Source organism: Corvus brachyrhynchos, unplaced genomic scaffold (genome assembly GCF_000691975.1).
Source record: "Corvus brachyrhynchos isolate BGI_N302 unplaced genomic scaffold, ASM69197v1 scaffold103, whole genome shotgun sequence".
Taxonomy (NCBI): Eukaryota; Metazoa; Chordata; class Aves; order Passeriformes; family Corvidae; genus Corvus; species Corvus brachyrhynchos.
Window position 1 is genome coordinate 4,813,741 of NW_008237436.1, and position 13,367 is coordinate 4,827,107.

Here is a 13,367-nt window from a genome sequence, read left to right on the forward strand (position 1 = left end):
GCCGCGGGCGGGCCTCCCTGGGGACAGGCCTCTCACCCGCAGCTCTGCGCCAGACCCAGACGATCGCCGCCTGGTCGGGTTTTACTGGTCATGGGGGGGTTATTTTTTTCCAAAGACACACGTCAAAATCATCTTGTCTGAAACCGTCTCGAAGTGAAACAGTTTGTTTTAACTCACAGAAACCTCTGTGTTTCATGCTGTTCTGTCTCCACCTCTCTTCAGAGACCCCAGAGACTCAAATCAACCAACAAACCACTTTTATTTTTTTTACAGCTTTCAAATGAAAACCCTGTCTTTTCTTTTTCTTCTGTCATGCAGTATCTAGTTACAGATCTGCAGGTCTCCCACTTGTGGTCCATTCCCAACAATCCTGTTCACCTTGGGCATAGATTTTTGCAGTGGGCCAAAGTAACAGCAGGTCAGCCAATGCTCTACCTGCCCCATCCATCACAGGGAGTGCAGCAAACCAGCTCTCCCAAAGCTTTGCTGTCTCACACCATGATGGCTTTTATGTAGGTGCAGCTATTTTGGCAAAGCTTTACGGATGAATCTCATGTGCACACATGTAAAACAGCCCAAGTGTGCGTATCTGAAGCTGGGAGAGCTGCATGGAGCCAGGCTTCTGCCTCCTCACACCGCGACTCACACAGCTCGGCCAGCAACCAGCTGTGGGGCACGCTTGGCTCAGTTCTTTCCTTTTAACTCCTCTGGTACAATTAAAGCAGCATAGACTCAAACGTGGCTGCAGTGATGCTGCTATAAAAATACAGGAAGGGAAACTAGATTTAACAGAGCATGACCCTTCATACTTGCGTAACTGTTCACACTGGTAGTTGTACCAGCATCAGTCTCCTTGTGAAAATCTAAATTATATCCCCAGCGGAAAGTCCTGCACAGGCACAGACACTGTGGGCAGATAAGACCCATGTGCTACTCAGTGGGAACAGTTTGTGTCTTGCAAACTATCCTTCTGGTTTAGAGGAGCCAGAAATATAAAAGAGAATATTTGCTTGCTTTTCTTTTAAAAATAGCTTGTTCTAAGGAATGTCTTTTTCAACCACAAGAGAATACAAGATGGAAGGGATACAGGACCTAATAACCCACCTGGAAATACTTTGTTTGAAAAAGCAGTTCAGCCGGTTTGGGGATTGTGCCAAAGAATTATCAGACAGGCCTTGCTTGATATAATTTGGGTTTGTGGCAGCTTTTACAGCCCAGCAGGATTTCCCAAAGCTGAGGTGCTTTTAAGCTGCCCATGTATGTGCCTGGCCCTTATTGCAGTCATGGCTTTTGGCCAAAGTGATTTCTGTTTGTGAGGGAGTGAACAAGTGAGGATCATAACAACTTGGAAGGAGCTCAGTTCTTGCTCGATGAGAACTCTGGAGACATAGAATGGGACAAAACAAGCATAGAAATGTATCACAGTGTGGGAGCTGATAAGGAGATGGCATGCTCCTGCAAATTTCAGCTATTTAGGACATGGTCTGCAGGCTCTAGGACAACTTTTATGCAGAAGTAGGTGAACCTGGATGCAGAAGCATAAGAGGTTTTCAGTAAGATCTGTGTGTATCTCCCACTCTGAGGCAATCACACATCACCAGATCTGTATTCTGATAAGGGGTGGCTTCTCCACAAGTGTGATTCTGTTCCTCATCCTTCACTGCCGTGAGCGACCATACAGCCTCAGGAGCAGCAGCACAGTGTTAAAAATTATGAATTTTCAGAAGTCTACAGCAGAGCCTCTGCTGCACTCTCTTCAAGAGGAGGGAAAAGCAGTTCAATGAAAAGGTAAGGATGGGACACTCTGTAACCCTCCTTGCCCCCCTAAGTATTTTTTCAAGGTACAAAAGGACTTTTAATGAAGTTATCCCACTGCCTGAAGGACAGAACAAATGAACTCTGACATCCATGAGGTACCCCAGGTAGCATTTCCAAATGAAAATTAATGGGTTTTTTAGGAATCTTATAGAAGAGAAGTAAGTTCCATGGAAAGCTGCCATTCTTCATTGAATCTAAAATAGAACTTCTTGGAAGTTTACCAACCAGGCATTTTTGTGTGGAAAACACTAACTGTGCAGATTGGGCACTGTCCAAGTTAAAATACACACCAGTACTGGATGGGAGTAGTGTTAGGGGTCTAGATGTGTTCACTCTGAAATACCTGCCAAAGAGTCTCTGCTATAGCAGGACATGGGACCTCACAGCAGCTGTTATTTTTCTACAGCACATTATAGGTCTGGCTTTGGGTCTCTAATTGTGCATCCTCAGGGTTTCTGGGAGGTGTCAGTGAGTTCTGGGGTGTAGCTTGCCCTTTACAGTCAGTGGAGATTCAATCAGTTCGCTAACCGGAGTCCCAGGAGTTTGTTTGGTTTTCTTATTCTGAGTTTGAGACCTGCATTTGGAGAGATGACTTATGCCCAGCACTGCACTTGCAGCAAGGGAGTGGGAGGGAAGGGATGTCAGAGTGTGGTTTTTCAGGAGTGGTAACAGGACTGTTTTGTTCAGTCCAAATGTCTTTTTTTGAAGAATAAATCCATGTCTAGCATGAATTAAGGCACAGAAGGAGCAGGAAACAAGCTAGGAAACTGGACATCCCCTGGACTGCGATGGTATTTGTCATTTGCTAGAATTTAAGGATTGTTAGATTGATATCTACTAGGGTTGGTGTTTCACACAATATTGATGCTTGCCATGAGTCTTTGGGCATTGGATGAGGACAGGGAATGGCAACACAGTTTTTAGCTTTCCTCCTGCCACTGAAAAGACCCAGACTTAACCATGCTGTACAATTGATCTCATGCATGGTAAGGAGAATTTTGAGGTTTTTTTCTAGCCCTCATCAAACTCTTCCTCTTTCTTCAATGCTTGCCATTATAATATTGGAGCACCCACCTTTTCCATCTGCTTCTCTGCAAACACCTGCCCATGCAGTTTGTCTGTTCACTTTGTGGTGAACGTGATGCTGTTCTTGGTGAGTCAAATCCAACAAGGCATCGAGATGATCTGACTTGCGTCTAGAGAAAGCATGGTGCTGAACTCTTCTTTGGTTCTGCACCATGGGGAACCCTTCATCCAGATGGGTTTGTGTTCACCTGCTCCTGCTGTCCCCAGTCTCGCATTGTCGCCCTTGGAGGTACACACTTCATGTACCTCAGCAAGCAGGGCTTTGCCACCTGGGGCTGCTCTGAGAATACCTGATTGTTTCACTGTAATTTGGAGGGAGAAGCATGTGTTCGTATTCTTGCCTGGGGCACAGCATAGCTCTTGAGCAGGACTTGTATTTCTGGTTTCTTCACAATACCAACTTTATCAGCCAGACAAAAGCTGAACTCCAGCTTTTCCAAAGAGGGTCACAACAAGCTTGGCTAGAGCCTTGTGCCAGTTAGCTGGGACTGCACAGAACACAGCCACTGGTTCAAGCAGTCTCTGTCATAAACACATAGAGCACCTCAGTATCCTCTTGCTTCTCTACTTTCATGCTCTAGTTGCTCACAATGATGCCAGAAACGGGACAGGGTGCAGTAGAGCCAGTGTATATATGTCTGTGTATATATGTACCTGTGTATGAAAGGTGAGATAACCATAGTTCTTGCTTTTGGATAGTGTAAAGCATTCTTGCTGGTGGTAACTTCCAAAGGATAAAGAGAAGGCACAGCAGAGCTGATCTCACATGTTGTCATCACTGATGGGGCATGAGAACTGGCCTCAGTTATACTCTTAGCAGATCAAAGCTGCATTCTCTGGTGGAAGCCAAGTGAAAGGTTATGTGCCTGTTTGGCAGCCTGTCATTTAGATCGGGATGAGCTCAAGACTAACGCAGAAGCTAATGAGAGGGAGGAGACTGGGAATGTATTGAACAACGCCTTGAGAAGAGACGCAGGTGACACAGAGGAGCCAAGCCTGTCCCTCTGTCCAAGTACTGAAGTACTCAAGCTTGCAAGGACAGGAGTCATGCAATCTGTGCTGGAGTACAGGCACCTCTCCAGCACAGAGGGCAGATGCTGCACGAGGTCAGGATGTCTCATGGAGGGTGGTTGAGTGCTGGGAGAAGGATGGAAGGGTTTCAAGGAGTAGTACGGCCTGTAGCTCTGAGAGGCAAGGTCTGGCATGAAAGTGTGAGCAGACTGGTGTTTTAGTTGCTCTGGAAGAGCTAGAGCATAACAGCTGAGCAGAAGAGTTAAACTAAGTGTTTTTTATCCACTGAGAAAGTACTGGAAAGTGGTGGCTGACCCTTGGGAATACGGTAAGTGAGCCAGAGAGCTGCAATGTTAAGGAGGTAGAGGTGCTATTGATGCGCTCTCTCAAGGCTGAGCATGTGCTCCCTTGTGTCTGTGTGTCTAAACTTAGGGAGCTGAGTCTCTCTTCTTTTTTTTAAGGCTGGCAACTTAGGCTAGTGTAAGCAGATCTGTCTCAATGTTGTGGTGATGGCAAAGGAGTTTTTTGAGAAATGGGGAGTAGGAAAGGTTTGTGAAGTGGCCCATGCATTTCTGAGGTGTGAGGATAAGTAAGAGGCAGCTGGGAACCGGTGTTACGGCTTTGGGATCCCTGGGTGGATAAAAGGTTGGGAGGACATCAGTGGGGTCTTGAAAGGTTCTTGGCAGGTAGCTCTGGGTGAAGGAGGCATCTGTACAAGGTGGTCTTGCAACACTGCAGAGGCAGAGATGACCAAGCAACTTGAGCTTGGTGTGAAGTGAGGCATAACAGGATAGTGGGGAGATGGTCTGGCACATGCCTACACAACCCCCAAACCAGCCAACTCCATATTCCTCAAGGGACTTACTATAATTCAAAGGAGGATTATTTACTGAGACCACCTTTTTTTTTTCCTTTTTGAAAGAAAAATCGGTGCTTCATCAAAAGACAGTGTAAAGCAAACGAACAAAATAAAGTCGCAGTGCCAGGAAGTAAAACCAAATCCACATCCCATGAGATCTAACCTGCTTGTAGCTTTGCATCCAAAAATATTAGTCCATTTATTGCCCATTAAAAATTCCCTTTGTCTCTTCTCAGTTAAGGTGCATGCTTGAGATCTTAAAGATGGCACTGTCAGTCCTTAAAGCAATATTTGACATCAATTTACTCATTAACTTTCAAATGCAGGACACTGAAAACCTTTTCCTAAGGGCATCTTTGTGTTCTGTTTGAGAGAGTTACTGTTGTTTTCCCACCTCCCCTGAAGGGTTGTTTACAATACCATCTCTTCCTTTTAATCCTCTTTTCCTTTCATGTCTAACAAACAGTGTTAAACAGAAGACAGGGGAAAAAACAGATCTCACACATTATAATTATCTATAGTTAACTGAAAAAATGCTTCACAATTAGAGGTCTCATTTTGTAAATTATTGCTCAAGAAGCTTTTTCCTATGTTTTTCCAGATAAAACCTCTGTTCTTTCAAGCTCGAGGTTTGTATGTATAGTAGCTCAGATAAAGGGTTTCTGAGTTGATGTACACTCTGTGCAGAGACTGAGCTGCCACAAACAGGATTTTCCTTATGAGATCCTGTGCAGAGGGATGTCTTGAGATGTAAGCACAGGAATGTGGGCAGTACCAAGATGTTGAGCCATGATAGAAAACATTACATTTCAAAACTGGCTGCTGTTTCTGCTGGTTATTTTTACAGTTTCCTTTAATTTCTCTAGCTCTTTTTGCCCTCTATCTGAGCACTAAGTCACTAAGTCTGTGAATATATTTATAGTCACAATTCTTCCGTGGGGTGGTGTGGGACTCCACATTATACAGATTTGAGAGGCTATCGTTTGATGAGCACTTCTTTCAGCAGCAGCACCAACATAAGCATCCCCTGATTTCCCCTTCCCCTCTGCCACCACTCACTCACCCCTCAGCTGTGCCATTTTCTGTGCTGTGTGGGAAACAAATCACAGAACACATCCAGGTTAAAAATAGCTGGAAAAGAGGGAGAGAGAGAGAGAGAAATGAATTCCAGAACCTGTACTAATATCCTATATGTACATCCAAAGCGGATACAACAGAGCCGTTTTAGCTCAGATTCCATCTGTCTGTCCAGCTCCATCAATAATTTGTACCTGATTTCACATAGGACAGAAAGGTAGAAATTTCAAAAGCTACTGATTTTCTCTCTAAATTTTGTGCAAACTGATTGCTATGTGAGGAGTAGGGACCTCAGTTAAAGAAATGCAGCCAGCAGTCACCTGGCTAGTGAGTGTGCATGCTGGCTGGCCATCTATGCATTAGCTGGCCAGCCAGCATATATGGCCCTGACTGCAGCCCAGGAAAGGGTCTTAGAGCATATAATGAGGGAATAGTGGGGCTCATTGTAGCTATTTTATTTTAGGAGGAGGGGAGAGAAGAGAGGTGACTATGAAGCAGTGGTCAGAGACCCACAGGAAACCAAGAGCCATTAGTTCCACTGCTCACAAAGCAATTTGTTTCAAAAAGGCCTGAAATTCCATAAAATAAGACCTCTTCTGCACATGAGCCTGTAAATCAAGTGAGCCTGTAAATCATACGATTTGTGAGGAAGCTGAGAGCTCAGCCTCACATTCCTGTTTAGACTTCAGCAACCACTTCTGCTTTTAGCACTCCAAACACCAGTGGAAACTACGGATACTGATTTCTTTCCCATACTCAAATGTTACTTAAAGCCCTTGTTTCTCCTGAGTAACTCTTCTAAGCGCTTGCTTCATCTCTCTTCCTACCTGCCTCCTTTCTAATCTACAACAGCTTGCCAAGAGCTCTGCTCCATTCTCTTCTTTCGTATCCTTCATGCCTCCTCTCTGACCAATGAATGGCCTCAAATTTGGTACCGGGCAGTACACAAAATATTCAGTGAATTGTACCTGAAAATGATGAGTATTTTGGTGCAAACCAAAGCTTGGTCATCCTGCCCACTCCTTCTCAGGGAGAAGAGACCTTGAATCTCCTCACTGCTTTTGCTGACCTGCAGAGGGGACTGGGTGGGACGGGAGCCACAGGGTGGAACAGTAGCCCTGAGACACCTGTGAGCCATGGCTGTAGTTCATGAACAGAAATGGAAGGGTCTTTATGTTCCTGTTCTGAGGTGTTTTTTCAGTGTCTGGTTGAACGTGCAGGATGCAAGTGGAGCTGTGTGGCTGCTCACCTCTCTTCTTGGAAAGGGAGTAGCGGGCTGTGTCTGTGTCAGAAGCCCACACTTGTCAGGGGAGCTTTCATCAGAACAAGTGTCTGATAGAAACTGGGTCTATTCCTACCGTTTGTGGGTTTCCCCAGTAACAGAAATTATCATCACCATAGGCAGGTCTTGGGTTTCTCCAGGTGGGAGACCAGAGGTTTTGGGCAGTTGGAGATTTTCCTGGTGTGGGAAATCTCTGGGTGGCAATAATCCAGTGTATTGGGCTGTGTGCCATCCTTCCTGCAGACACCCAGGAACATTACTGGGAGTTGCAGCCAATGCGATCTGTTTGCAGATACTCCAGTCTCACCACAGGTATGGAATGAGGTGTGATGGGAAGGGCCTGAGAAGGCTCCCAGGGAATCTGCCTGCATTAATTCCCTTGTCATTGCTTACCTCTGGGTCTGCTCCAGTCTGCACACTGGGGGAGCTGCTAGAGCTCAGCTCAGCTCCTGAAAGAGAAGTGTCTTCCTAGACTCTCCTAGCACTGATTCCACTTCCAGAACTAGTTTCTGTAGGAAATTTTATTTCCCCAAATGGAAGAATGTGGCCATTTTGCAAGGTGCCACCAGGGACCTGTAAAGGAGATCTAAAGCAGAAACCAGGGCTGCCTTGCTGGAAGGGAGTACTAGAAGGTGCCATCCTCTCTCCTCACCAGGCACAGGAGCATGGGAGGTGCTGGTGAATCTTTACCAACACGGAGCAGCCTCATGCAGAGCGGAGCAGCCCTTACATCACTGTAAGTGATGTTAGGATCTTGCTTTATCCTTGGGTAACTACAGAATTTGGGGAAGTGGTGGCAGGGGAGAATGATCAGAAAGCTGGCAGAAATTGTGTAATTGATGTATCAAAGGTGTTTTTACTCTCCTCCAGTCACATTTTAGCAGTACCCTCTTTTATTCTACGTGCCAGTAAACAACAAAATTGTTACTGATAAAACTTGCCTTAAGCAACAAGACATGTGAACAATAAAGCACTGAGAGCCACATTTTCAAAAGTGTGTGTGCAGAAATCTCTATTGTACGATGTATAAGCAGCATGTGGTCTGGATGTGGCAAGCAGCAACGGGAGAGGAAAAGGGGAACAGATGGAACCTGTACATGAGTGACAAGAGCGGACGTAGGCTCAGATCAAGTTTTGTACTGTGCAGAGGCTGAGCTTTTGAAAAGCCTTAAATAACAACCACATTTTAAGGAGGACTGCACTAATGGGGCATGCAGATAAGCACGCCAAATGGTGCAACTGCAGAGCACACAGCACTGCAGACAGTGATATATACAGAGCATATGAAAAGTTCGGTCTGATACGCCAGCCATGCGTACAATCAAAGGTGTGCACATTTTAGTAACATCAGCCTCCCTGAAACCTCAATGACTTAGCAACAAAACATCAGGAAATGATAAGTCAGGGTCAGAAAGGTCTGAGAATTCCACACAGCTGAAATAAAGATTGAGCAAGAAGAATTAGCATCAAGAAATCAGATTCAGATGTTTAAAGCTGATTGTCTGAACCAAGTTAATATAACGCACCATGTGTCACTTCAAAACGTTCGGATCGTGCAGCTGGGAAGCCCTTCCCATGATTGTGAAATGCTGCAGTTCTCTGTATCTGAGAAGGCTGGGATGGACATGTCTGCCTGGACACGAGCAGGCTATAAATGATGATTTGGGATTACAGCCTTTACTGTCCCAGTCCAGTTTTACCAGTTCCCTGAACCACTAGCACAGAAAACAAGCCCTGCAGCAATGCCATATGAAGATTCTACCTTCACATATTGTGGACTTGCTCTCTGTCTCCATTCATCTCCCCATGGACTGAAAATGCTCACACTTTTTTTTCCAACTGTGAAGCACTCTGATGATTATCACCCCTTGCTCTCTTACTTTCATCCTATTTAAAAGAACCCCTATTCATCTACCCAGTCTTTTCAAGGAAAATTACCCTCTCTCTGTCCATTCTACCAAGTCTAAAGTTCATGGCTGTAGAAAATTATGTTTTCAAACTGTCAGTATTATGGGACAATCACATTTTCACTCATCCTCACACATGCACAGAAGGAAGCCTTTACCTGTACGAATGCAGATCAGCACAACAGCTGCCTGTGTGGGACACTGTAAGTCTGCAAAACTTGCACACTTTCACCACTAATTTTTTTATTCTCAGATGGATGTGTATTGTGTATGCTCTTTCAGCCTTGCAAAGTAATCCAAGAATCCAGCACTGGCCACCTGAAAACCACACCTCACAGGAAATGAGAATTCCATAGGTTTGAGGGGTTTGCAGAATGGCAACTTGTTTGTTTTGTGGATTTGTGAAATTATGTAGCTGGTGGGAGTGGCTCTTTCCTAGGACAAGGTCACACACTCATCAGTCCTTGGGTGAGAAACTAATTAACTGGAGATCAGCATAAGTTCTGTACTCCTCCATGCACTGTTCATGGTGACCGGTTCTGGATTGGGCTGATGGTGTACACACAGAAATATTTGACAATACAGGTATTAGGCTCTCATATCATAGATCTTTCCCCCTGCTCTATTCACATGCATTTTCATGGCAGCTGGACATGCATTATACAGCTATGGGCTAAAACTCTGGTACGTTTCTAGTGAAGCCAAAGAGACAAATGTGACACTGTGATTTATGCTGTGAACAAAATAGACCAGGGCATGTTCTCTCCCCCATCAGCAAGTGGCACAGCAGAGCTTTTATACATGGCAAGCTCCTCTCTCACAGCCACCTCCAAGCAAAAAAGGGTGGCCAGCCTAAGGAGCAGCATCTCAGGGAGGGCTCAGAGGCAATAGGTAGAGCTGTGCCAAGGGATGCTGGAATCTGGGCCCTCTCCTGGGGCAGATACAGCCAAGACAAAGTAATTTCTTTCACTCTATCTCCAGCACTTGCTGATTTCAGAAGACTCTGTGTAAAATTCAGCATCTTCTGTCACTTGAAGCTGAAGTGTGCAGCCTGGGTTTTACACCCATGCTATGGGAAGTTGTTTGGGGTTTGCTTTGTTGCTGACAGCTTGAAATTTCCATTTGCAGCTCCTTCCTGTTTCCTTTTCAGACATGCATCATACAAACCCAGAGAGGCTGCACAAATGTACCAAAGCAGTGAGAAGAGGGGACATTCCTTACCGCTATGAAGCTTTTAGTGTGCCTGAAGCAGCAGAGGCAGACCTGGGAAGGCACTTCCCATACCCACATCCTGCAGATACATATCTTGGTGCTGATGGCTACCTGAAGTCCACGTCCAAGCTCCCATCCCACCTGGGATGCCACCTGGAATACTCAGACATCAGAACTTAGGGACTGGGAACCATGCTGGGGCTTTTTTTTATTTAAAATTTGCAGCACTGCTGCTGCCTGAGAGTTGAGTCATTTACTGCTAGTAGTGAAAGGGACTGTGTGCATGCTGGGGTGGCATACATCCTGCGTGTCCTCAGCATGGGATGGGACCTCTAGGAGACGTCACTTGGATATATATATACACAACACATCCCTGATTTCATATGTAGGCCACATGGGAAGGCAGGATTTGCTGCCTGGAGCCCATACCTGCCCACAAGCCCCCCAGCCCTGAGATCCCCTGGCCACATGGCACCTTACTATGTCTGGGGATCCCCATGCCATACAGCACCTCACCATGCCTGGCAGGGAGACCTGATGGAGCCTGTGGCACTGTCCCACCTTGCTGCAGCTGTGCACAAGAGCTTTGGTTGTCTCCAGTGTCTCTTCACCTCACCCCATCAGCACAGAGAGTGAGTGGTGCCAGCCACATTGTGAGGAGCAGGAGATGATGTATCTAAAACAAGGGAGGAAGTTTTACCCCCTTTACTTTCCCTTTGTCCCACCTGTATTGCACCTGCTATTAGAATGACCAAAATTACCCAGTAACATCATTCATCAGCCATAGAAAAGCACAAACCAGGCAAGTTCCCCATGGAAATTGCCCAAGGAAAGAGGCTTTCTAGGCTCTCAATGCCTAGAAGAACATCTCTGACCAGTTACTTCTCTCCCAGACATTTTATCAGGAACTGAAGCTCATTGAATCAGTGATTCACTCGCCACTCAGCACTGGCTGACTGCATTTTGCGTGCCTTGGGATAAGAATCACGTTATTCTTTGCTCAGGTCCAGGACGCCTCTGATATGTGTTAGAATATCTCTGGCTTGTTGCAATTAAAATTATTCCAAATTTCATGGGAGAGGCATTTTCATGCACTGCCTTTTTTATAGGGGACTTCAGCAGGGTCCACCCACACCACCAGATCAACAACACAAAGAAATCAATAAACACCTTAGCATGGAGCTTTCCTTGCCTAGGTTTGTATCAAGCTTGTTTACAGCCAGCAGGCCAGGAGAAAAAGGTCATTTATAGTATGTGCTGTGGCACTGCTCGCCTAAATTTTAGGAGTCAGCAACTTTGATAAACTCTTGATGCAGCTTGCAGACACAGTTAAGAATGTCTCTTCCACCTACTGCAGGAAGCTGTCAGTGTATCAAAGATCAAAGTTGCTCATACCAAAGCAAGAAGGTTACATACAAACAAAAAGTAACTACAAATGCTTGGGTTTGGATGCAGGATTTGCATGTATTGGTCTCTTAAATTTGACCATAAACCACTTGAATCAATTAAAAAAACCCAGACGCTGCAGCACCACCCAGATTACTCACAGGCTAATCCTCCTGTTGCAGGGACAAGATGCCCTGTTATCAAGATGTTTGATATGACTTTGAAAAGATTAGTTTATTGAAAATCGTATTAGAGACTTATTTCGAGAATGTCATGATCTCAAGTGGCTATGCCTTAAAAGGGCTAACAAAAGAGTATGTGACCTGAAATGGGCACATATTGCGGGGAAGTCTCTTCCCTCTGCTACACATACAGCATCTGCAGAACAGGCAAATATTTATCAGGAACTGAAGCTCATCAGATTAGTTAATTGTTTCAAAAAAGAACAGATTTTTTTTTAATATATCTCAAAAAATCACAAAGGTAGTCAGGACCTTTCCAGAAGTTGTTCCTCAAAGAAGTGTCCCTAGGATAAAACACAGTTAGGAATTACTGTTAAGAAACTTTTGGTCAGCTCTGACAGTTTTGATGCAAACCTGACTGCTGCTGGAGACACTGCTGCAGGACTGCACTGGGAGGAAAGACTGGCAAGGGAATTCAAGCTAGCATGTCTGCCCTCTCTTCTCCTCTCTTCTCCTCTCTTCTCCTCTCTCCTGTGCTCCACTATAGAATAAGAAATCAGAGAAGAGACAAGCCTGATTTTTAAATTGTTTTGGTGACTCTAGTGGGCTCTTGCACACAAACAGGATTCAAGAGCATTTTGGGTTGATTTCCTTTCAGTTCTGCATCCCTGCTCTGTTCTGGTTTACTGTTCTCCAGCTCCCTGTACAAACAGGATCTTTCCTCAACAATGTTCTGCCACATCATCTTCCTTCCTTTGTATACAGGCTGCTCCTGCCTGTTACACACCATGCGGCTTCCTAAGGCACCTCGTTTCTCAATGCTAGCAAAAACAGGAACCAAAAGCAAAGCAGCAATAAAACGCTAAATTCTCACCGCAGTTAAAAATGAAATCTTGAAAGTTTCCGATTCAAGATGACTTTCCTGTTAACGGATTATTTTTCTAGTTTAGTGCTCTGCAGAATATGTGCAAATGAGGTGCTTGTAGTATTTATCAGATTCAAATGCCTCTCCAGCGTGGTTTGCAACACTGACCTATGTTTTTCCTCCTTTTTTTTTTTGGTGTTGAAAAGTGAACCCCACTGAGCAGGGTGCACATTACTTCATCATTCACCTCTTTTCTCCCATCTTGTAAGGCTTTGCTGTCTGATTTTTAGCTCCAGGGAGGTTCAATAGCATGTGTACAGGGACAAGAGAAAACCACAGGCCGCAGCACATATTGCACAAATGCTGTTATTATTCTGAGGCCTGAAGAAACAAGGAAGGAAGCTTGAGGCTAGTGGTTTGGCAGGTGTGAGGCCTTTTTCACACAGACATCTGTTTTAAGTGGTAGCTCTGGGCTCGGGGATGAGCAGGGAATGCCTGTCACTCCCACCCCTTCTCTGTGTCACAGCACAAGGGGGTTTGGGCTCCTGATGAAGCGATGTCAGCTCCTTGCTCAATCTGTGCTTCGAGACTCTGCTCTCTTGTATTTGTGGGGCAGGGCTGCAAAGTGAAGTGATTCCTCCCTGCAAACTGCCTGAGACAGAGATGCAGCTGCTGCTGCTGC

The 13,367-nt window shown here is 45.2% G+C and overlaps 1 long non-coding RNA gene across 2 annotated transcripts in view; it reads right to left on the reverse strand.

The window, feature by feature from the left end:
* Positions 1-13,361, reverse strand: part of LOC108446004 — a 35,457-nt gene extending 22,096 nt beyond the window's left edge. For both annotated transcript variants that reach the window (XR_001861110.1, XR_001861112.1), the window contains exon 1: positions 5,838-13,361. This is a non-coding gene — a long non-coding RNA (uncharacterized LOC108446004). The remainder of the gene's footprint in view (positions 1-5,837) is intronic.
* Positions 13,362-13,367: the final 6 nt, after the last annotated feature.